This window comes from Lissotriton vulgaris, chromosome 5, assembly GCF_964263255.1.
Source record: "Lissotriton vulgaris chromosome 5, aLisVul1.2, whole genome shotgun sequence".
In the NCBI taxonomy this organism is placed as follows: Eukaryota; Metazoa; Chordata; class Amphibia; order Caudata; family Salamandridae; genus Lissotriton; species Lissotriton vulgaris.
The window spans coordinates 1,544,366,353-1,544,389,706 of record NC_141693.1 but is presented as its reverse complement, the minus strand read 5'-3'; the positions used below and the strand labels follow the sequence as shown (position 1 = coordinate 1,544,389,706).

At 40.2% G+C, this 23,354-nt stretch overlaps 7 non-coding genes across 7 annotated transcripts; all 7 read left to right on the top strand.

Moving 5' to 3' along the window:
* The first annotated feature begins 4,216 nt into the window (after nucleotides 1-4,216).
* On the top strand, nucleotides 4,217-4,289 carry TRNAR-UCG (transfer RNA arginine (anticodon UCG)). Its single transcript has one exon. It is a non-coding gene; the product is annotated as a tRNA-Arg (tRNA).
* Nucleotides 4,290-5,091: 802 nt separating this feature from the next.
* TRNAR-UCU (transfer RNA arginine (anticodon UCU)) lies at nucleotides 5,092-5,164 on the top strand. Its single transcript has one exon. It is a non-coding gene; the product is annotated as a tRNA-Arg (tRNA).
* A 644-nt stretch (nucleotides 5,165-5,808) lies between these two features.
* On the top strand, nucleotides 5,809-5,881 carry TRNAR-UCG (transfer RNA arginine (anticodon UCG)). Its single transcript has one exon. It is a non-coding gene; the product is annotated as a tRNA-Arg (tRNA).
* Nucleotides 5,882-10,219: 4,338 nt separating this feature from the next.
* Nucleotides 10,220-10,292, top strand: TRNAR-UCU (transfer RNA arginine (anticodon UCU)). The gene has a single exon. It is a non-coding gene; the product is annotated as a tRNA-Arg (tRNA).
* A 644-nt stretch (nucleotides 10,293-10,936) lies between these two features.
* TRNAR-UCG (transfer RNA arginine (anticodon UCG)) lies at nucleotides 10,937-11,009 on the top strand. The gene has a single exon. It is a non-coding gene; the product is annotated as a tRNA-Arg (tRNA).
* Nucleotides 11,010-13,385: 2,376 nt separating this feature from the next.
* On the top strand, nucleotides 13,386-13,458 carry TRNAR-CCU (transfer RNA arginine (anticodon CCU)). Its single transcript has one exon. It is a non-coding gene; the product is annotated as a tRNA-Arg (tRNA).
* An 8,569-nt stretch (nucleotides 13,459-22,027) lies between these two features.
* TRNAR-UCG (transfer RNA arginine (anticodon UCG)) lies at nucleotides 22,028-22,100 on the top strand. The gene has a single exon. It is a non-coding gene; the product is annotated as a tRNA-Arg (tRNA).
* Nucleotides 22,101-23,354: the final 1,254 nt, after the last annotated feature.

The window sequence follows — 23,354 nt, the reverse complement described above, 5'->3', positions numbered from 1 at the left end:
TGATGACACAGTTGGCAAATTTGTAAAGCATTGGTCTATTAAGTTGCAGAGTGTGGTTGAACTTGGTTAGGAGACTTGGTGCCTGTTTCTGTGTCCTGCTGAAGACAAGGACGGCTTGATACCACTGTCAAAGCCCAGTTTATTGAGAAAAGCATCCAGGAAAGAAGAAGTGTTGAGTCGAAAGTGGTTCTCCTCCAATTTCTCTCCACTTGCTCGAAATGCAGAGCCTCCATTATAGCACAGAACAGAGTGTTAAAGTCGGGGATGGAAGAGGATGACAATGGGAAGGTTACTTATGGAGAGAACTGAGAATTGTCCTGTGTGCAGACACCAGTTTTTGACGATTGAATACATTTAAATAATGCCTCTAGACTGCAAGTGTTTATCTGTGCCTCAGTGGCCTCCTAAGCCAGGAATTGTGGGTTCGAGTCCCATCTGATGTGAAAACCAATATCCACCCTTACTTTTCAAGAAAAATTGATATATTTATTACATGCTTCCGCTCAGAAGCTTATGTGGTATTAGGAACTTTGAAATGTACCATTTTACTTCTGCACTCTTCAGAGTCATGTTGGTGTTCTGAAACTACAAAGTAGATTTTTAAACACCTATCTTTGTCAGATGCAACTTTGACCCGGCAGAAGATATTCCTTTGGAAAAAATGATTTGAATTGGATTGGTGTAACTGTTGTTTCCAGAGGTGGTGACAGGCTTTCAGCTACTTGAATAGGGCAAGTCAGGATTCATGAAACGTATACAACCTTTGAGTGTGTGTAAATTGGCATATCCAGAAAGGAGCAGTTTGTACTACTGTCAAAACAGTTTCTCTCCACTTCTGGAAATATCCAGTGCTATGTAAAGCATACAACTGAGCTTTAATCTCATGAAGAAAGAGGTTTAAATGCAAAAAAGAAAACAAAAGCTTATCGTACTGGTGACATTCTCATTATATCGATTCCAAAAGAGAGCTTTAATTGAAAGGAGCTGAAAAAACACAATGGGATGTAAACCTAAATACCTATGAATATCATATTTTCCATCCTTGCATACCACCTACATTATAAAAATGAGCACAGCAGGACATATGACCGCGTGGCCTAATGGATAAGGCGTCTGACTTCAGATCAGAAGATTGAGGGTTCGAGTCCCTTAGTGGTCGGTTTTTGCCAATGGTCACACAACTCAGCTTTCCATTCAGAATGGAAGCAGGCTCTTCCAATACTCTTATAGCCATCATATTCTCATTCCTAATTATTCATGAAGTGGACTGCACAGTCATTTAGATTTCATCTTCAGCCTAAAATCTTGTCCATGTTAGTGGCATTAACAAGTGCTTCTATGTACACGCACTGAATATGTAATAGCGTTGCAGAATTTTGACTTGACAGAATGGGTTTTTAGCTTAAGGGTGTGTAGATGAAATGCAAGGTGTGTAAGTATGTGTTCATGGAGTGCTTCAAGTGTAAAATCTGTATGATTTGTGCAGTTAAAGTGCTAATTTTGCCTACGAGAAAGAAAAGTACTACAGAAGAATTATAAAAGATTGGCACATTGGCTGCCTTTGCTGATGACACAGTTGGCAAATTTGTAAAGCATTGGTCTATTAAGTTGCAGAGTGTGGTTGAACTTGGTTAGGAGACTTGGTGCCTGTTTCTGTGTCCTGCTGAAGACAAGGATGGCTTGATACCACTGTCAAAGCCCAGTTTATTGAGAAAAGCATCCAGGAAAGAAGAAGTGTTGAGTCGAAAGTGGTTCTCCTCCAATTTCTCTCCACTTGCTCGAAATGCAGAGCCTCCATTATAGCACAGAACAGAGTGTTAAAGTCGGGGATGGAAGAGGATGACAATGGGAAGGTTACTTATGGAGAGAACTGAGAATTGTCCTGTGTGCAGACACCAGTTTTTGACGATTGAATACATTTAAATAATGCCTCTAGACTGCAAGTGTTTATCTGTGCCTCAGTGGCCTCCTAAGCCAGGAATTGTGGGTTCGAGTCCCATCTGATGTGAAAACCAATATCCACCCTTACTTTTCAAGAAAAATTGATATATTTATTACATGCTTCCGCTCAGAAGCTTATGTGGTATTAGGAACTTTGAAATGTACCATTTTACTTCTGCACTCTTCAGAGTCATGTTGGTGTTCTGAAACTACAAAGTAGATTTTTAAACACCTATCTTTGTCAGATGCAACTTTGACCCGGCAGAAGATATTCCTTTGGAAAAAATGATTTGAATTGGATTGGTGTAACTGTTGTTTCCAGAGGTGGTGACAGGCTTTCAGCTACTTGAATAGGGCAAGTCAGGATTCATGAAACGTATACAACCTTTGAGTGTGTGTAAATTGGCATATCCAGAAAGGAGCAGTTTGTACTACTGTCAAAACAGTTTCTCTCCACTTCTGGAAATATCCAGTGCTATGTAAAGCATACAACTGAGCTTTAATCTCATGAAGAAAGAGGTTTAAATGCAAAAAAGAAAACAAAAGCTTATCGTACTGGTGACATTCTCATTATATCGATTCCAAAAGAGAGCTTTAATTGAAAGGAGCTGAAAAAACACAATGGGATGTAAACCTAAATACCTATGAATATCATATTTTCCATCCTTGCATACCACCTACATTATAAAAATGAGCACAGCAGGACATATGACCGCGTGGCCTAATGGATAAGGCGTCTGACTTCAGATCAGAAGATTGAGGGTTCGAGTCCCTTAGTGGTCGGTTTTTGCCAATGGTCACACAACTCAGCTTTCCATTCAGAATGGAAGCAGGCTCTTCCAATACTCTTATAGCCATCATATTCTCATTCCTAATTATTCATGAAGTGGACTGCACAGTCATTTAGATTTCATCTTCAGCCTAAAATCTTGTCCATGTTAGTGGCATTAACAAGTGCTTCTATGTACACGCACTGAATATGTAATAGCGTTGCAGAATTTTGACTTGACAGAATGGGTTTTTAGCTTAAGGGTGTGTAGATGAAATGCAAGGTGTGTAAGTATGTGTTCATGGAGTGCTTCAAGTGTAAAATCTGTATGATTTGTGCAGTTAAAGTGCTAATTTTGCCTACGAGAAAGAAAAGTACTACAGAAGAATTATAAAAGATTGGCACATTGGCTGCCTTTGCTGATGACACAGTTGGCAAATTTGTAAAGCATTGGTCTATTAAGTTGCAGAGTGTGGTTGAACTTGGTTAGGAGACTTGGTGCCTGTTTCTGTGTCCTGCTGAAGACAAGGATGGCTTGATACCACTGTCAAAGCCCAGTTTATTGAGAAAAGCATCCAGGAAAGAAGAAGTGTTGAGTCGAAAGTGGTTCTCCTCCAATTTCTCTCCACTTGCTCGAAATGCAGAGCCTCCATTATAGCACAGAACAGAGTGTTAAAGTCGGGGATGGAAGAGGATGACAATGGGAAGGTTACTTATGGAGAGAACTGAGAATTGTCCTGTGTGCAGACACCAGTTTTTGACGATTGAATACATTTAAATAATGCCTCTAGACTGCAAGTGTTTATCTGTGCCTCAGTGGCCTCCTAAGCCAGGAATTGTGGGTTCGAGTCCCATCTGATGTGAAAACCAATATCCACCCTTACTTTTCAAGAAAAATTGATATATTTATTACATGCTTCCGCTCAGAAGCTTATGTGGTATTAGGAACTTTGAAATGTACCATTTTACTTCTGCACTCTTCAGAGTCATGTTGGTGTTCTGAAACTACAAAGTAGATTTTTAAACACCTATCTTTGTCAGATGCAACTTTGACCCGGCAGAAGATATTCCTTTGGAAAAAATTATTTGAATTGGATTGGTGTAACTGTTGTTTCTAGAGGTGGTGACAGGCTTTCAGCTACTTGAATAGGGCAAGTCAGGATTCATGAAACGTATACAACCTTTGAGTGTGTGTAAATTGGCATATCCAGAAAGGAGCAGTTTGTACTACTGTCAAAACAGTTTCTCTCCACTTCTGGAAATATCCAGAGCTATGTAAAGCATACAACTGAGCTTTAATCTCATGAAGAAAGTGGTTTAAATGCAAAAAAGAAAACAAAAGCTTATCGTACTGGTGACATTCTCATTATATAGATTCCAAAAGAGTGCTTTAATTGAAAGGAGCTGAAAAAACACAATGGGATGTAAACCTAAATAACTATCAATATCATATTTTCCATCCTTGCATACCACCTACATTATAAAAATAAGCACAGCAGGACAAATGACCGCGTGGCCTAATGGATAAGGTGTCTGACTTCGGATCAGAAGATTGAGGGTTCGAGTCCCTTCGTGGTCGGTTTTTGCCAATGGTCACACAACTCAGCTTTCCATTCAGAATGGAAGCAGGCTCTTCCAATACTCTTATGCCATCATGTTCTCATTCCTAATTATTCATGAAGTGGAGTACATACTGCACAGTCATTTAGATTGCATCTTCAGCCTAAAATCTTGTCCATTTTAGTGGCATTAAAAAGTGCTTCTATGTACACGCACTGAATATGTAATAGGTTTGCAGAATTTTGACTTGACAGAATGGGTTTTTAGCTTAAGGGTGTGTAGATGAAATGCAAGGTGTGTAAGTATGTGTTCATGGAGTGCTTCAAGTGTAAAATCTGTATGATTTGTGCAGTTAAAGCGCTAATTTTGCCTACGAGAAAGAAAAGTACTACAGAAGAATTATAAAAGATTGGCACATTGGCTGCCTTTGCTGATGACACAGTTGGCAAATTTGTAAAGTATTGGTCTATTAAGTTGCAGAGTTTGGTTGAACTTGGTTAGGAGACTTGGTGCATGTTTCTGTGTCCTGCAGAAGACAAGGACGGCTTGATACCACTGTCAAAGCCCAGTTTATTGAGAAAAGCATCCAGGAAAGAAGAAGTGTTGAGTCGAAAGTGGTTCTCCTCCAATTTCTCTCCACTTGCTCGAAATGCAGAGCCTCCATTATAGCACAGAACAGAGTGTTAAAGTCGAGGATGGAAGAGGATGAAAATGGGAAGTTTACTTATGGAGAGAACTGAGAAATGTCCTGTGTGCAGACACCAGTGTTTGACGATTGAATACATTTAAAAAATGCCTCTAGACTGCAAGTGTTTATCTGTGCCTCAGTGGCCTAATGGATAAGGCACTGGCTTTCTAAGCCAGGGATTGTGGGTTCAAGTCCCATCTGAGGTGAACACCAATATCCACTCTTACTTTTCCAGAAAAATTGATATATGTATTACATGCTTCCGCTCAGAAGCGTATGAGGTATTAGGAACTTTGAAATGGTACCATTTTACTTCTGTACTCTTCAGAGTCATGTTGGTGTTCTGAAACTACAAAGTAGATTTTTAAACACCTATCTTTGTCAGATGCAACTTTGACCCGGCAGAAGATATTCCTTTGGAAAAAATGATTTGAATTGGATTGGTGTAACTGTTGTTTCTAGAGGTGGTGACAGGCTTTCAGCTACTTGAACAGGGCAAGTCAGGATTCATGAAACGTATACAACCTTTGAGTGTGTGTAAATTGGCATATCCAGAAAGGAGCAGTTTGTACTACTGTCAAAACAGTTTCTCTCCACTTCTGGAAATATCCAGAGCTATGTAAAGCATACAACTGAGCTTTAATCTCATGAAGAAAGAGGTTTAAATGCAAAAAAGAAAACAAAAGCTTATCGAACTGGTGACATTCTCATTATATAGATTCCAAAAGAGTGCTTTAATTGAAAGGAGCTGAAAAAACACAATGGGATGTAAACCTAAATAACTATGAATATCATATTTTCCATCCTTGCATACCACCTACATTATAAAAATAAGCATAACAGGACATATGACTGCGTGGCCTAATGGATAAGGCGTCTGACTTCGGATCAGAAGATTGAGGGTGCGAGTCCCTTCGTGGTCGGTTTTTGCCAATGGTCACACAACTCAGCTTTCCATTCAGAATGGAAGCAGGCTCTTCCAATACTCTTATAGCCATCATGTTCTCATTCCTAATTATTCATGAAGTGGAGTACATACTGCACAGTCATTTAGATTGCATCTGCAGCCTAAAATCTTGTCCATTTTAGTGGCATTAAAAAGTGCTTCTATGTACACGCACTGAATATGTAATAGGTTTGCAGAATTTTGACTTGACAGAATGGGTTTTTAGCTTAAGGGTGTGTAGATGAAATGCAAGGTGTGTAAGTAAGTCAAGTCATATAATTTGTATAGCGCACTACATACCCAGAGGGTTTCAAGGCGCTTAGGAGGGGGAGGAGGATTACTTGTCAAATATCCACGTTTTAAGTTGCTTTCTGAATGCTAGGTGGTTCTGGGTAAGGCGAAGGTAAGCGGGGAGTGAGTTCCATGTTTTAGCAGCCAGGTATGAAAAGGATCTGCCTCCCATGGTGGTCTTGTTGATGCGAGGTACAGTGGCGAGGGCTTGGCTGGAAGAACGTAGTTGGCGGGAGGGGGTGTAGAAGGACAGTCGTGAGTTGAGGCATTCTGGACCGATGTTGTAGAGTGATTTGTGTGCGTGGGTAAGCAGTCGGAAAGTGATCCTCTTATTGACGGGTAGCCAGTGGAGGTCTTTAAGGTGACCAGAGATGTGTTCATTGCGTGGGATGTCTAATATGAGTCTGGCTGAGGCGTTTTGGATTCGTTGGAGTTTCTTCTGGAGTTTTGCGGTAGTACATGCGTAGAGGGTGTTTCCGTAGTCCAATCGGCTCGTGACCAGAGCGTGGGTGACTGTTTTCCTTGTGTCGGAGGGGATCCAGCGAAATGTTTTTCTGAGCATGCGAAGAATGTTGAAGCAGGAAGAGGATACGGCGCTGACTTGTCTGTTCATTGAGAGTGAAGAATCAAGGATGACGCCTAGGTTACGTGCGTGGTCTGTCGGGATGGGTGCTTTTCCGAGGGCTTCCGGCCACCAGGAGTCGTCCCATGCAGAGGGGGATGTACCTAAGATGAGGACTTCTGTTTTGTCTGAGTTCAGTTTCAGACGGCTTTGTTTCATCCATTCGGCAACTTCTTTCATTCCTTCGTGTAGGTTAGTTTTGGCGGTGCTGGGGTCATTGGTGAGAGAAAGGATCAGTTGAGTGTCATCCGCGTAAGAGATGATGTTGAGGTTGTGTTGGCGTGCGATGGCCGCGAGGGGGCTCATGTATACGTTGAAGAGGGTGGGGCTGAGTGAGGATCCTTGTGGTACGCCGCAGATGACTTCAGAGGCCTCGGACTTGAATGGTGGAAGGCGGACTCTCTGGGTTCTTCCGGTGAGGAACGAGGTGATCCATTCAAGTGCTTTTCCTTGGATTCCGATGTTATTGAGGCGTTGTAAAAGGGTTTTGTGGCAGACTGTGTCGAATGCTGCAGAGAGGTCGAGGAGGATGAGGGCGACTGTGTCTCCATTGTCCAGTAGAGTTCGAATGTCGTCTGTTGCTGCGATGAGGGCGGTCTCAGTGCTGTGTTTTGCTCGGAAGCCAGATTGTGAGGGGTCGAGGGATTTGTTGGCTTCGAGGAAGGCGGCGAGCTGGTTGTTGACAGCTTTTTCGATGACTTTGGCCGGGAATGGAAGAAGCGAGATGGGGCGGTAATTTTTGAGTTCGGTGGGGTCTGCTGTGGGTTTTTTCAGAAGGGCGGTGAGTTCAGCGTGTTTCCAGTCTTCCGGGAAGGTGGCGGAGTTGAATGAGCAGTTGATGACGTCTCGGAGGTGCGGTGCTATGACGGAGTCTGCTTTGTTGAAGATGTGGTGAGGACATGGGTCTGTGGGGGATCCTGAGTGGATGGAATTCATCAGGCGGATGGTGTCCTCAGTGGAGATAGGGTTCCAGTCGTTAAGGGTGTTCACGGGGGGAAGATGATCAGCAAATGGTAGGGTGGGTTGGTTTCCGGGTTGGTTGTCAAAGCTGTTGTGGATGTCTGCAATCTTGTTGTGGAAAAATGAGGCTAGGGAGTCGCAGAGGGTTTGAGAGGGGGTGATGTCGTTGGAGTTGGCCGAGGGATTGGAAAATTCCTTGACGATGTTGAAAAGTTCCTTGCTGTTGTGAGCGTTGTTGTCAAGTCGATCCTTGAAAGCTGTTTTCTTGGCTTTTCGGATTAGTTGGTGGTGAATGCGGGTGGCGTTTTTGAAGGCGTCCTTGGTGCTGGTGGTTGGGTCTTTTTTCCAGGCCATGGTGTTCATGGAGTGCTTCAAGTGTAAAATCTGTATGATTTGTGCAGTTAAAGTGCTAATTTTGCCTACGAGAAAGAAAAGTACTACAGAAGAATTATAAAAGATTGGCACATTGGCTGCCTTTGCTGATGACACAGTTGGCAAATTTGTAAAGCATTGGTCTATTAAGTTGCAGAGTGTGGTTGAACTTGGTTAGGAGACTTGGTGCCTGTTTCTGTGTCCTGCTGAAGACAAGGACGGCTTGATACCACTGTCAAAGCCCAGTTTATTGAGAAAAGCATCCAGGAAAGAAGAAGTGTTGAGTCGAAAGTGGTTCTCCTCCAATTTCTCTCCACTTGCTCGAAATGCAGAGCCTCCATTATAGCACAGAACAGAGTGTTAAAGTCGGGGATGGAAGAGGATGAAAATGGGAAGGTTACTTATGGAGAGAACTGAGAAATGTCCTGTGTGCAGACACCAGTGTTTGACGATTGAATACATTTAAATAATGCCACTAGACTGCAAGTGTTTATCTGTGCCTCAGTGGCCTCCTAAGCCAGGAATTGTGGGTTCGAGTCCCATCTGAGGTGAAAACCAATATCCACCCTTACTTTTCAAGAAAAATTGATATATTTATTACATGCTTCCGCTCAGAAGCTTATGTGGTATTAGGAACTTTGAAATGGTACCATTTTACTTCTGTACTCTTCAGAGTCATGTTGGTGTTCTGAAACTACAAAGTAGATTTTTGAACACCTATCTTTGTCAGATGCAACTTTGACCCGGCAGAAGATATTCCTTTGGAAAAAATGATTTGAATTGGATTGGTGTAACTGTTGTTTCTAGAGGTGGTGACAGGCTTTCAGCTACTTGAATAGGGCAAGTCAGAATTCATGAAACGTATACAACCTTTGAGCGTGTGTAAATTGGCATATCCAGAAAGGAGCACTTTGTACTACTGTCAAAACAGTTTCTCTCCACTTCTGGAAATATCCAGAGCTATGTAAAGCATACAACTGAGATTTAATCTCATGAAGAAAGAGGTTTAAATGCAAAAAAGAAAACAAAAGCTTATCGTACTGGTGACATTCTCATTATATAGAGTCCAAAAGAGTGCTTTAATTGAAAGGAGCTGAAAAAACACAATGGGATGTAAACCTAAATAACTATCAATATCATATTGTCCATCCTTGCATACCACCTACATTGTAAAAATAAGCACAGCAGGACATATGACCGCGTGGCCTAATGGATAAGGCGTCTGACTTCGGATCAGAAGATTGAGGGTTTGAGTCCCTACATGGTCGGTTTTTGCCAATGGTCACACAACTCAGCTTTCCATTCAGAATGAAAGCAGGCTCTTCCAATACTCTTTTGCCATCATGTTCTCATTCCTAATTATTCATGAAGTGGAGTACATACTGCACAGTCATTTAGATTGCATCTGCAGCCAAAAATCTTGTCCATTTTAGTGGCATTAAAAAGTGCTTCTATGTACACGCACTGAATATGTAATAGGTTTGCAGAATTTTGACTTGACAGAATGGGTTTTTAGCTTAAGGGTGTGTAGATGAAATGCAAGGTGTGTAAGTATGTGTTCATGGAGTGCTTCAAGTGTAAAATCTGTATGATTTGTGCAGTTAAAGCGCTAATTTTGCCTACGAGAAAGAAAAGTACTACAGAAGAATTATAAAAGATTGGCACATTGGCTGCCTTTGCTGATGACACAGTTGGCAAATTTGTAAAGTATTGGTCTATTAAGTTGCAGAGTGTGGTTGAACTTGGTTAGGAGACTTGGTGCCTGTTTCTGTGTCCTGCAGAAGACAAGGACGGCTTGATACCACTGTCAAAGCCCAGTTTATTGAGAAAAGCATCCAGGAAAGAAGAAGTGTTGAGTCGAAAGTGGTTCTCCTCCAATTTCTCTCCACTTGCTCGAAATGCAGAGCCTCCATTATAGCACAGAACAGAGTGTTAAAGTCGAGGATGGAAGAGGATGAAAATGGGAAGTTTACTTATGGAGAGAACTGAGAAATGTCCTGTGTGCAGACACCAGTGTTTGACGATTGAATACATTTAAAAAATGCCTCTAGACTGCAAGTGTTTATCTGTGCCTCAGTGGCCTAATGGATAAGGCACTGGCTTTCTAAGCCAGGGATTGTGGGTTCAAGTCCCATCTGAGGTGAACACCAATATCCACTCTTACTTTTCCAGAAAAATTGATATATTTATTACATGCTTCCGCTCAGAAGCGTATGAGGTATTAGGAACTTTGAAATGGTACCATTTTACTTCTGTACTCTTCAGAGTCATGTTGGTGTTCTGAAACTACAAAGTAGATTTTTAAACACCTATCTTTGTCAGATGCAACTTTGACCCGGCAGAAGATATTCCTTTGGAAAAAATGATTTGAATTGGATTGGTGTAACTGTTGTTTCTAGAGGTGGTGACAGGCTTTCAGCTACTTGAACAGGGCAAGTCAGGATTCATGAAACGTATACAACCTTTGAGTGTGTGTAAATTGGCATATCCAGAAAGGAGCAGTTTGTACTACTGTCAAAACAGTTTCTCTCCACTTCTGGAAATATCCAGAGCTATGTAAAGCATACAACTGAGCTTTAATCTCATGAAGAAAGAGGTTTAAATGCAAAAAAGAAAACAAAAGCTTATCGAACTGGTGACATTCTCATTATATAGATTCCAAAAGAGTGCTTTAATTGAAAGGAGCTGAAAAAACACAATGGGATGTAAACCTAAATAACTATGAATATCATATTTCCCATCCTTGCATACCACCTACATTATAAAAATAAGCACAGCAGGACATATGACCGCGTGGCCTAATGGATAAGGTGTCTGACTTCGGATCAGAAGATTGAGGGTTCGAGTCCCTTCGTGGTCGTTTTTTGCCAATGATCACACAACTCAGATTTCCATTCAGAATGGAAGCAGGCTCTTCCAATACTCTTATAGCCATCATGTTCTCATTCCTAATTATTCATGAAGTGGAGTACATACTGCACAGTCATTTAGATTGCATCTGCAGCCTAAAATCTTGTCCATTTTAGTGGCATTAAAAAGTGCTTCTATGTACACGCACTGAATATGTAATAGGTTTGCAGAATTTTGACTTGACAGAATGGGTTTTTAGCTTAAGGGTGTGTAGATGAAATGCAAGGTGTGTAAGTATGTGTTCATGGAGTGCTTCAAGTGTAAAATCTGTATGATTTGTGCAGTTAAAGTGCTAATTTTGCCTACGAGAAAGAAAAGTACTACAGAAGAATTATAAAAGATTGCCACATTGGCTGCCTTTGCTGATGACACAGTTGGCAAATTTGTAAAGCATTGGTCTATTAAGTTGCAGAGTGTGGTTGAACTTGGTTAGGAGACTTGGTGCCTGTTTCTGTGTCCTGCTGAAGACAAGGACGGCTTGATACCACTGTCAAAGCCCAGTTTATTGAGAAAAGCATCCAGGAAAGAAGAAGTGTTGAGTCGAAAGTGGTTCTCCTCCAATTTCTCTCCACTTGCTCGAAATGCAGAGCCTCCATTATAGCACAGAACAGAGTGTTAAAGTCGGGGATGGAAGAGGATGAAAATGGGAAGGTTACTTATGGAGAGAACTGAGAAATGTCCTGTGTGCAGACACCAGTGTTTGACGATTGAATACATTTAAATAATGCCTCTAGACTGCAAGTGTTTATCTGTGCCCCAGTGGCCTCCTAAGCCAGGAATTGTGGGTTCGAGTCCCATCTGAGGTGAAAACCAATATCCACCCTTACTTTTCAAGAAAAATTGATATATTTATTACATGCTTCCGCTCAGAAGCTTATGTGGTATTAGGAACTTTGAAATGGTACCATTTTACTTCTGTACTCTTCAGAGTCATGTTGGTGTTCTGAAACTACAAAGTAGATTTTTGAACACCTATCTTTGTCAGATGCAACTTTGACCCGGCAGAAGATATTCCTTTGGAAAAAATGATTTGAATTGGATTGGTGTAACTGTTGTTTCTAGAGGTGGTGACAGGCTTTCAGCTACTTGAATAGGGCAAGTCAGAATTCATGAAACGTATACAACCTTTGAGCGTGTGTAAATTGGCATATCCAGAAAGGAGCAGTTTGTACTACTGTCAAAACAGTTTCTCTCCACTTCTGGAAATATCCAGAGCTATGTAAAGCATACAACTGAGATTTAATCTCATGAAGAAAGAGGTTTAAATGCAAAAAAGAAAACAAAAGCTTATCGTACTGGTGACATTCTCATTATATAGAGTCCAAAAGAGTGCTTTAATTGAAAGGAGCTGAAAAAACACAATGGGATGTAAACCTAAATAACTATCAATATCATATTGTCCATCCTTGCATACCACCTACATTGTAAAAATAAGCACAGCAGGACATGTGACCGCGTGGCCTAATGGATAAGGCGTCCGACTTCGGATCAGAAGATTGAGGGTTTGAGTCCCTTCGTGCTCGGTTTTTGCCAATGGTCTCACAACTCAGCTTTCCATTCAGAATGGAAGCAGGCTCTTCCAATACTCTTATAGCCATCATGTTCTCATTCCTAATTATTCATGAAGTGGAGTACATACTGCACAGTCATTTAGATTGCATCTTCAGCCTAAAATCTTGTCCATGTTAGTGGCATTAAGAAGTGCTTCTATGTACACGCACTGAATATGTAATAGGGTTACAGAATTTTGACTTGACAGAATGGGTTTTTAGCTTAAGGGTATGTAGATGAAATGCAAGGTGTGTAAGTATGTGTTCATGGAGTGCTTCAAGTGTAAAATCTGTATGATTTGTGCAGTTAAAGTGCTAATTTTGCCTACGAGAAAGAAAAGTACTACAGAAGAATTATAAAGGATTGGCACATTGGCTGCCTTTGCTGATGACACAGTTGGCTAATTTGTAAAGCATTGGTCTATTAAGTTGCAGAGTGTGGTTGAACTTGGTTAGGAGACTTGGTGCCTGTTTCTGTGTCCTGCTGAAGAAAAGGACGGCTTGATACCACTGTCAAAGCCCAGTTTATTGAGAAAAGCATCCAGGAAAGAAGTAGTGTTGAGTCGAAAGTGGTTCTCCTCCAATTTCTCTCCACTTGCTCGAAATGCAGAGCCTCCATTATAGCACAGAACAGAGTGTTAAAGTCGGGGATGCAAGAGTATGAAAATGGGAAGTTTACTTATGGAGAGAACTGAGAAATGTACTGTGTGCAGACACCAGTGTTTGACGATTGAATACATTTAAATAATGCCTCTAGACTACAAGTGTTTATCTGTCCCTCAGTGGCCTAATGGATAAGGCACTGGCCTCCTAAGCCAGGGATTGTGGGTTCGAGTCCCATCTGAGGTTAAAACCAATATCCACTCTTACTTTTCCAGAAAAATTTATATATTTATTACATCCTTCCGCTCAGAAGCTTATGAGGTATTAGGAACTTTGAAATGGTACCATTTTACTTCTGTACTCTTCAGAGTCATGTTGGTGTTCTGAAACTACAAAGTAGATTTTTAAACACCTATCTTTGTCAGATGCAACTTTGACCCGGCAGAAGATATTCCTTTGGAAAAAATGATTTGAATTGGATTGGTGTAACTGTTGTTTCTAGAGGTGGTGACAGGCTTTCAGCTACTTGAATAGGGCAAGTCAGGATTCATGAAACGTATACAACCTTTGAGTGTGTGTAAATTGGCATATCCAGAAAGGAGCAGTTTGTACTACTGTCAAAACAGTTTCTCTCCACTTCTGGAAATATCCAGAGCTATGTAAAGCATACAACTGAGCTTTAATCTCATGAAGAAAGAGGTTTAAATGCAAAAAAGAAAACAAAAGCTTATCGTACTGGTGACATTCTCATTATATAGATTTCAAAAGAGTGCTTTAATTGAAAGGAGCTGAAAAAACACAATTGGATGTAAACCTAAATAACTATCAATATCATATTTTCCATCCTTGCATACCACCTACATTATAAAAATAGGCATAACAGGACATATGACCGCGTGGCCTAATGGATAAGGTGTCTGACTTCGGATCAGAAGATTGAGGGTTTGAGTCCCTACATGGTCGGTTTTTGCCAATGGTCACACAACTCAGCTTTCCAATCAGAATGACAGCAGGCTCTTCCAATACTCTTATAGCCATCATGTTCTCATTCCTAATTATTCATGAAGTGGAGTACATACTGCACAGTCATTTAGATTGCATCTGCAGCCAAAAATCTTGTCCATTTTAGTGGCATTAAAAAGTGCTTCTATGTACACGCACTGAATATGTAATAGGTTTGCAGAATTTTGACTTGACAGAATGGGTTTTTAGCTTAAGGGTGTGTAGATGAAATGCAAGGTCTGTACGTATGTGTTCATGGAGTGCTTCAAGTGTAAAATCTGTATGATTTGTGCAGTTAAAGTGCTATTTTTGCCTACTCGAAAGAAAATTACTACAGAAGAATTATAAAAGATTGGCACATTGGCTGCCTTTGCTGATGACACAGTTGGCAAATTTGTAAAGCATTGGTCTATTAAGTTGCAGAGTGTGGTTGAACTTGGTTAGGTGACTTGGTGCCTGTTTCTGTGTCCTGCTGAAGACAAGGGCGGCTTGATACCACTGTCAAAGCCCAGTTTATTGAGAAAAGCATCCAGGAAAGAAGAAGTGTTGAGTCGAAAGTGGTTCTCCTCCAATTTCTCTCCACTTGCTCGAAATGCAGAGCCTCCATTATAGCACAGAACAGAGTGTTAAAGTCGGGGATGGAAGAGGATGAAAATGGGAAGTTTACTTATGGAGAGAACTGAGAAATGTCCTGTGTGCAGACACCAGTGTTTGACGATTGAATACATTTAAAAAATGCCTCTAGACTGCAAGTGGTTATCTGTGCCTCAGTGGCCTCCTAAGCCAGGAATTGTGGGTTCGAGTCCCATCTGAGGTGAAAACCAATATCCACCCTTACTTTTCAAGAAAAATTGATATATTTATTACATGCTTCCGCTCAGAAGCTTATGTGGTATTAGGAACTTTGAAATGGTACCATTTTACTTCTGTACTCTTCAGAGTCATGTTGGTGTTCTGAAACTACAAAGTAGATTTTTAAACACCTATCTTTGTCAGATGCAACTTTGACCCGGCAGAAGATATTCCTTTGGAAAAAATGATTTGAATTGGATTGGTGTAACTGTTGTTTCTAGAGGTGGTGACAGGCTTTCAGCTACTTGAATAGGGCAAGTCAGAATTCATGAAACGTATACAACCTTTGAGCGTGTGTAAATTGGCATATCCAGAAAGGAGCAGTTTGTACTACTGTCAAAACAGTTTCTCTCCACTTCTGGAAATATCCAGAGCTATGTAAAGCATACAACTGAGCTTTAATTTCATGAAGAAAGAGGTTTAAATGCAAAAAAGAAAACAAAAGCTTATCGTACTGGTGACATTCTCATTATATAGATTCCAAAAGAGTGCTTTAATTGAAAGGAGCTGAAAAAACACAATTGGATGTAAACCTAAATAACTATCAATATCATATTTTCCATCCTTGCATACCACCTACATTATAAAAATAAGTATAACAGGACATATGACCGCGTGGCCTAATGGATAAGGTGTCCGACTTCGGATCAGAAGATTGAGGGTTTGAGTCCCTACATGGTCGGTTTTTGCCAATGGTCACACAACTCAGCTTTCCATTCAGAATGAAAGCAGGCTCTTCCAATACTCTTATAGCCATCATGTTCTCATTCCTAATTATTCATGAAGTGGAGTACATACTGCACAGTCATTTAGATTGCATCTGCAGCCAAAAATCTTGTCCATTTTAGTGGCATTAAAAAGTGCTTCTATGTACAAGCACTGAATATGTAATAGGTTTGCAGAATTTTGACTTGACAGAAAGGGTTTTTAGCTTAAAGGTGTGTAGATGAAATGCAAGGTGTGTAAGTATGTGTTCATGGAGTGCTTCAAGTGTAAAATCTGTATGATTTGTGCAGTTAAAGTGCTAATTTTGCCTACGAGAAAGAAAAGTACTACAGAAGAATTATAAAGGATTGGCACATTGGCTGCCTTTGCTGATGACACAGTTGGCTAATTTGTAAAGCATTGGTCTATTAAGTTGCAGAGTGTGGTTGAACTTGGTTAGGAGACTTGGTGCCTGTTTCTGTGTACTGCTGAAGAAAAGGACGGCTTGATACCACTGTCAAAGCCCAGTTTATTGAGAAAAGCATCCAGGAAAGAAGTAGTGTTGAGTCGAAAGTGGTTCTCCTCCAATTTCTCTCCACTTGCTCGAAATGCAGAGCCTCCATTATAGCACAGAACAGAGTGTTAAAGTCGGGGATGCAAGAGGATGAAAATGGGAAGTTTACTTATGGAGAGAACTGAAAAATGTACTGTGTGCAGACACCAGTGTTTGACGATTGAATACATTTAAAAAATGCCTCTAGACTACAAGTGTTTATCTGTCCCTCAGTGGCCTAATGGATAAGGCACTGGCATCCTAAGCCAGGGATTGTGGGTTCGAGTCCCATCTGAGGTTAAAACCAATATCCACTCTTACTTTTCCAGAAAAAATTATATATTTATTACATCCTTCCGCTCAGAAGCTTATGAGGTATTCGGAACTTTGAAATGGTACCATTTTACTTCTGTACTCTTCAGAGTCATGTTGGTGTTCTGAAACTACAAAGTAGATTTTTAAACACCTATCTTTGTCAGATGCAACTTTGACCCGGCAGAAGATATTCCTTTGGAAAAAATGATTTGAATTGGATTGGTGTAACTGTTGTTTCTAGAGGTGGTGACAGGCTTTCAGCTACTTGAATAGGGCAAGTCAGGATTCATGAAACGTATACAACCTTTGAGTGTGTGTAAATTGGCATATCCAGAAAGGAGCAGTTTGTACTACTGTCAAAACAGTTTCTCTCCACTTCTGGAAATATCCAGAGCTATGTAAAGCATACAACTGAGCTTTAATCTCATGAAGAAAGAGGTTTAAATGCAAAAAAGAAAACAAAAGCTTATCGTACTGGTGACATTCTCATTATATAGATTCCAAAAGAGTGCTTTAATTGAAAGGATCTGAAAAAACACAATTGGATGTAAACCTAAATAACTATCAATATCATATTTTCCATCCTTGCATACCACCTACATTATAAAAATAAGCATAACAGGACATATGACCGCGTGGCCTAATGGATAAGGTGTCTGACTTCGGATCAGAAGATTGAGGGTTTGAGTCCCTACATGGTCGGTTTTTGCCAATGGTCACACAACTCAGCTTTTTATTCAGAATGGAAGCAGGCTCTTCCAATACTCTTATAGCCATCATGTTCTCATTCCTAATTATTCATGAAGTGGAGTACATACTGCACAGTCATTTAGATTGCATCTGCAGCCAAAAATCTTGTCCATTTTAGTGGCATTAAAAAGTGCTTCTATGTACACGCACTGAATATGTAATAGGTTTGCAGAATTTTGACTTGACAGAATGGGTTTTCAGCTTAAGGGTGTGTAGATGAAATGCAAGGTGTGTAAGTATGTGTTCATGGAGTGCTTCAAGTGTAAAATCTGTATGATTTGTGCAGTTAAAGCGCTAATTTTGCCTACGAGAAAGAAAAGTACTACAGAAGAATTATAAAAGATTGGCACATTGGCTGCCTTTGCTGATGACACAGTTGGCAAATTTGTAAAGCATTGGTCTATTAAGTTGCAGAGTGTGGTTGAACTTGGTTAGGAGACTTGGTGCCTGTTTCTGTGTCCTGCTGAAGACAAGGACGGATTGATACCACTGTCAAAGCCCAGTTTATTGAGAAAAGCATCCAGGAAAGAAGAAGTGTTGAGTCAAAAGTGGTTCTCCTCCAATTTCTCTCCACTTGCTCGAAATGCAGAGCCTCCATTATAGCACAGAACAGAGTGTTAAAGTCGGGGATGGAAGAGGATGAAAATGGGAAGTTTACTTATGGAGATAACTGAGAAATATCCTGTGTGCAGACACCAGTGTCTGACGATTGAATACATTTAAATAATGCCTTTAGACTACAGGTGTTTATCTGTACCTCAGTGGCCTAATGGATAAGGCACTGGCCTCCTAAGCCAGGGATTGTGGGTTTGCGTCCCATCTGAGTTGAAAACCAATATCCACTCTTTTTTTTCCAGAAAAATTGATATATTTATTACATGCTTCCGCTCAGAAGCTTATGTGGTATTAGGAACTTTGAAATGGTACCATTTTACTTCTGTACTCTTCAGAGTCATGTTGGTGTCCTGAAACTACAAAGTAGATTTTTAAACACCTATCTTTGTCAGATGCAACTTTGACCCGGCAGAAGATATTCCTTTGTAAAAAATGATTTGATTTGGATTGGTGTAACTGTTGTTTCTAGAGGTGGTGACAGGCTTTCAGCTACTTGAATAGGGCAAGTCAGGATTCATGAAACGTATACAACCTTTGAGCGTGTGTAAATTGGCATATCCAGAAAGGAGCAGTTTGTACTACTGTCAAAACAGTTTCTCTCCACTTCTGGAAATATCCAGAGCTATGTAAAGCATACAACTGAGCTTTAATCTCATGAAGAAAGAGGTTTAAATGCAAAAAAGAAAACAAAAGCTTATCGTACTGGTGACATTCTGATTATATAGATTCCAAAAGAGTGCTTTAATTGAAAGGAGCTGAAAAAACACAATGGGATGTAAACCTAAATAACTATCAATATCATATTTTCCATCCTTGCATACCACCTACATTATAAAAATAAGCACAGCAGGACATATGACCGTGTGGACTAATGGATAAGGCGTCTGACTTCGGATCAGAAGATTGAGAGTTCGAGTCCCTTCGTGGTCGGTTTTTGCCAATGGTCACACAACTCAGCTTTCCATTCAGAATGGAAGCAGGCTCTTCCAATACTCTTATAGCCATCATGTTTTCATTCCTAATTATTCATGAAGTGGAGTACATACTGCACAGTCATTTAGATTGCATCTTCAGCCTAAAATCTTGTCCATGTTAGTGGCATTAAGAAGTGCTTCTATGTACACGCACTGAATATGTAATAGGGTTGCAGAATTTTGACTTGACACAATGGGTTTTTAGCTTAAGGGTGTGTAGATGAAATGCAAGGTGTGTAAGTATGTGTTCATGGAGTGCTTCAAGTGTAAAATCTGTATGATTTGTGCAGTTAAAGTGCTAATTTTGCCTACGAGAAAGAAAAGTACTACAGAAGAATTATAAAAGATTGGCACATTGGCTGCCTTTGCTGATGACACAGTTGGCAAATTTGTAAAGCATTGGTCTATTAAGTTGCAGAGTGTGGTTGAACTTGGTTAGGAGACTTGGTGCCTGTTTCTTTGTCCTGCTGAAGACAAGGACGGCTTGATACCACTGTCAAAGCCCAGTTTATTGAGAAAAGCATCCAGGAAAGAAGAAGTGTTGAGTCGAAAGTGGTTCTCCTCCAATTTCTCTCCACTTGCTCGAAATGCAGAGCCTCCATTATAGCACAGAACAGAGTGTTAAAGTCGGGGATGGAAGAGGATAAAAATGGGAAGGTTACTTATGGAGAGAACTGAGAAATGTCCTGTGTGCAGACACCAGTGTTTGACGATTGAATACATTTAAATAATGCCTCTAGACTGCAAGTGTTTATCTGTGCCTCAGTGGCCTCCTAAGCCAGGAATTGTGGGTTCGAGTCCCATCTGAGGTGAAAACCAATATACACCCTTACTTTTCAAGAAAAATTGATATATTTATTACATGCTTCCGCTCAGAAGCTTATGTGGTATTAGGAACTTTGAAATGGTACCGTTTTACTTCTGCACTCTTCAGAGTCATGTTGGTGTTCTGAAACTACAAAGTAGATTTTTAAACACCTATCTTTGTCAGATGCATCTTTGACCCGGCAGAAGATATTCCTTTGGAAAAAATGATTTGAATTGGATTGGTGTAACTGTTGTTTCTAGAGGTGGTGACAGGCTTTCAGCTACTTGAATAGGGCAAGTCAGAATTCATGAAACGTATACAACCTTTGAGCGTGTGTAAATTGGCATATCCAGAAAGGAGCAGTTTGTACTACTGTCAAAACAGTTTCTCTCCACTTCTGGAAATATCCAGAGCTATGTAAAGCATACAACTGAGCTTTAATCTCATGAAGAAAGAGGTTTAAATGCAAAAAAGAAAACAAAAGCTTATCGTACTGGTGACATTCTCATTATATAGATTCCAAAAGAGTGCTTTAATTGAAAGGAGCTGAAAAAACACAATTGGATGTAAACCTAAATAACTATCAATATCATATTTTCCATCCTTGCATACCACCTACATTATAAAAATAAGCATAACAGGACATATGACCGCGTGGCCTAATGGATAAGGTGTCTGACTTCGGATCAGAAGATTGAGGGTTAGAGTCCCTACATGGTCGGTTTTTGCCAATGGTCACACAACTCAGCTTTCCATTCAGAATGAAAGCAGGCTCTTCCAATACTCTTATAGCCATCATGTTCTCATTCCTAATTATTCATGAAGTGGAGTACATACTGCACAGTCATTTAGATTGCATCTGCAGCCAAAAATCTTGTCCATTTTAGTGGCATTAAAAAGTGCTTCTATGTACACGCACTGAATATGTAATAGGTTTGCAGAATTTTGACTTGACAGAAAGGGTTTTTAGCTTAAGGGTGTGTAGATGAAATGCAAGGTGTGTAAGTATTTTTTCATGGAGTGCTTCAAGTGTAAAATCTGTATGATTTGTGCAGTTAAAGCGCTAATTTTGCCTACGAGAAAGAAAAGTACTACAGAAGAATTATAAAAGATTGGCACATTGGCTGCCTTTGCTGATGACACAGTTGGCAAATTTGTAAAGCATTGGTCTATTAAGTTGCAGAGTATGGTTGAACTTGGTTAGGAGACTTGGTGCCTGTTTCTGTGTCCTGCTGAAGACAAGGACGGCTTGATACCACTGTCAAAGCCCAGTTTATTGAGAAAAGCATCCAGGAAAGAAGAAGTGTTGAGTCGAAAGTGGTTCTCCTCCAATTTCTCTCCACTTGCTCGAAATGCAGAGCCTCCATTATAGCACAGAACAGAGTGTTAAAGTCGGGGATGGAAGAGGATGAAAATGGGAAGTTTACTTATGGAGTGAACTGAGATATGTCCTGTGTGCAGACACCAGTGTTTGACGATTGAATACATTTAAAAAATGCCTCTAGAATGCAAGTGTTTATCTGTGCCTCAGTGGCCTAATGGATAAGGCACTGGCTTTCAAAGCCAGTGATTGTGGGTTCAAGTCCCATCTGAGGTGAAAACCAATATCCACTCTTACTTTTCCAGAAAAATTGATATATTTATTACATGCTTCCGCTCAGAAGCGTATGAGGTATTAGGAACTTTGAAATGGTACCATTTTACTTCTGTACTCTTCAGAGTCATGTTGGTGTTTTGAATCTACAAAGTAGATTTTTAAACACCTATCTTTTTCAGATGCAACTTTGACCCGGCAGAAGATATTCCTTTGGAAAAAATGATTTGATTTGGATTGGTGTAACTGTTGTTTCTAGAGGTGGTGACAGGCTTTCAGCTACTTGAACAGGGCAAGTCAGGATTCATGAAACGTATACAACCTTTGAGTGTGTGTAAATTGGCATATCCAGAAAGGAGCAGTTTGTACTACTGTCAAAACAGTTTCTCTCCACTTCTGGAAATATCCAGAGCTATGTTAAGCATACAACTGAGCTTTAATCTCATGAAGAAAGAGGTTTAAATGCAAAAAAGAAAACAAAAGCTTATCGAACTGGTGACATTCTCATTATATAGATTCCAAAAGAGTGCTTTAATTGAAAGGAGCTGAAAAAACACAATGGGATGTAAACCTAAATAACTATCAATATCATATTTTCCATCCTTGCATACCACCTACATTATAAAATTAACCATAGCAGGACATATGACCGCGTGGCCTAATGGATAAGGCGTCTGACTTCGGATCAGAAGATTGAGGGTGCGAGTCCCTTCGTGGTCGGTTTTTGCCAATGGTCACACAACTCAGCTTTCCATTCAGAATGGAAGCAGGCTCTTCCAATACTCTTATAGCCATCATGTTCTCATTCCTAATTATTCATGAAGTGGAGTACATACTGCACAGTCATTTAGATTGCATCTGCAGCCTAAAATCTTGTCCATTTTAGTGGCATTAAAAAGTTCTTCTATGTACACGCACTGAATATGTAATAGGTTTGCAGAATTTTGACTTGACAGAATGGGTTTTTAGCTTAAGGGTGTGTAGATAAAATGCAAGGTGTGTAAGTATGTGTTCATGGAGTGCTTCAAGTGTAAAATCTGTATGATTTGTGCAGTTAAAGTGCTAATTTTGCCTACGAGAAAGAAAAGTACTACAGAAGAATTATAAAAGATTGGCACATTGGCTGCCTTTGCTGATGACACAGTTGGCAAATTTGTAAAGCATTGGTCTATTAAGTTGCAGAGTGTGGTTGAACTTGGTTAGGAGACTTGGTGCCTGTTTCTGTGTCCTGCTGAAGACAAGGACGGCTTGATACCACTGTCAAAGCCCAGTTTATTGAGAAAAGCATCCAGGAAAGAAGAAGTGTTGAGTCGAAAGTGGTTCTCCTCCAATTTCTCTCCACTTGCTCGAAATGCAGAGCCTCCATTATAGCACAGAACAGAGTGTTAAAGTCGGGGATGGAAGAGGATGAAAATGGGAAGGTTACTTATGGAGAGAACTGAGAAATGTCCTGTGTGCAGACACCAGTGTTTGACGATTGAATACATTTAAATAATGCCTCTAGACTGCAAGTGTTTATCTGTGCCTCAGTGGCCTCCTAAGCCAGGAATTGTGGGTTCAAGTCCCATCTGAGGTGAAAACCAATATCCACTCTTACTTTTCCAGAAAAATTGATATATTTATTACATGCTTCCGCTCAGAAGCTTATGTGGTATTAGGAACTTTGAAATGGTACCATTTTACTTCTGTACTCTTCAGAGTCATGTTGGTGTTCTGAAACTACAAAGTAGATTTTTAAACACCTATCTTTGTCAGATGCAACTTTGACCCGGCAGAAGATATTCCTTTGGAAAAAATGATTTGAATTGGATTGGTGTAACTGTTGTTTCTAGAGGTGGTGACAGGCTTTCAGCTACTTGAATAGGGCAAGTCAGGATTCATGAAACGTATACAACCTTTGAGCGTGTGTAAATTGGCATATCCAGAAAGGAGCAGTTTGTACTACTGTCAAAACAGTTTCTCTCCACTTCTGAA